The sequence below is a fragment of the Cherax quadricarinatus genome, chromosome 39 (genome assembly GCF_038502225.1).
Source record: "Cherax quadricarinatus isolate ZL_2023a chromosome 39, ASM3850222v1, whole genome shotgun sequence".
Lineage (NCBI taxonomy): Eukaryota > Metazoa > Arthropoda > Malacostraca > Decapoda > Parastacidae > Cherax > Cherax quadricarinatus.
In genome coordinates this window covers 17374032-17374697 of record NC_091330.1, presented here as the reverse complement: position 1 = coordinate 17374697, position 666 = coordinate 17374032, and positions in this window count along the sequence as shown.

Below are 666 nucleotides of genomic sequence, written 5' to 3'. Positions count from 1 at the left end.
CGGGCCGGGAGAGTACCGGCGAATAAAAAAAAAATCGTCCTCATTAGATATAATTTTTATTTAAACATACTGACCGTCTCCCACCGAGGCAGGGTGACCCGAAAAAGAAACACTTTCAACATCAGATGTCCCTCCAAACAGCAAATATCCCCACCCCTCCTTTAGAGTGCAGATACTGTACTTTCCACCTCCAGGACTCAAGTCCGGCTAACCAGTTTCCATGAATCCCTTCACAAAATATTAGATATAAACATAAATTTTTAAAGTGGTGAAAGGGTAAGCCAGTGGAAGGCTTCGGTCAGATGACCAAAAGTTCCAGTGGCAGGTCATCATATGACAAAGACCTGCTTCAGGAAACACTTGTCCTGTTTCATGACGAATATTTCCTAATTATCCACATGTTTCTTGAGAAGCCACACGTTATTCCCACCCGGAGAGGAAAATAAATTCTACATAAAAACATTATAATCATATGGAAATACTAAACTCACATGGGGTCAAAACTCCCAGAGGATAAACACCATAACGTCATTTACCAAAATATATTGGTTATAATAGTTGTCTAAGACTGGATGCTTGCTACAAGGATAAGCGACTAGGTATGCAAAATATTTCGGACAGTCTTAAATTAAACTATAAGACTAATATTATAAAAAAAATATGTTG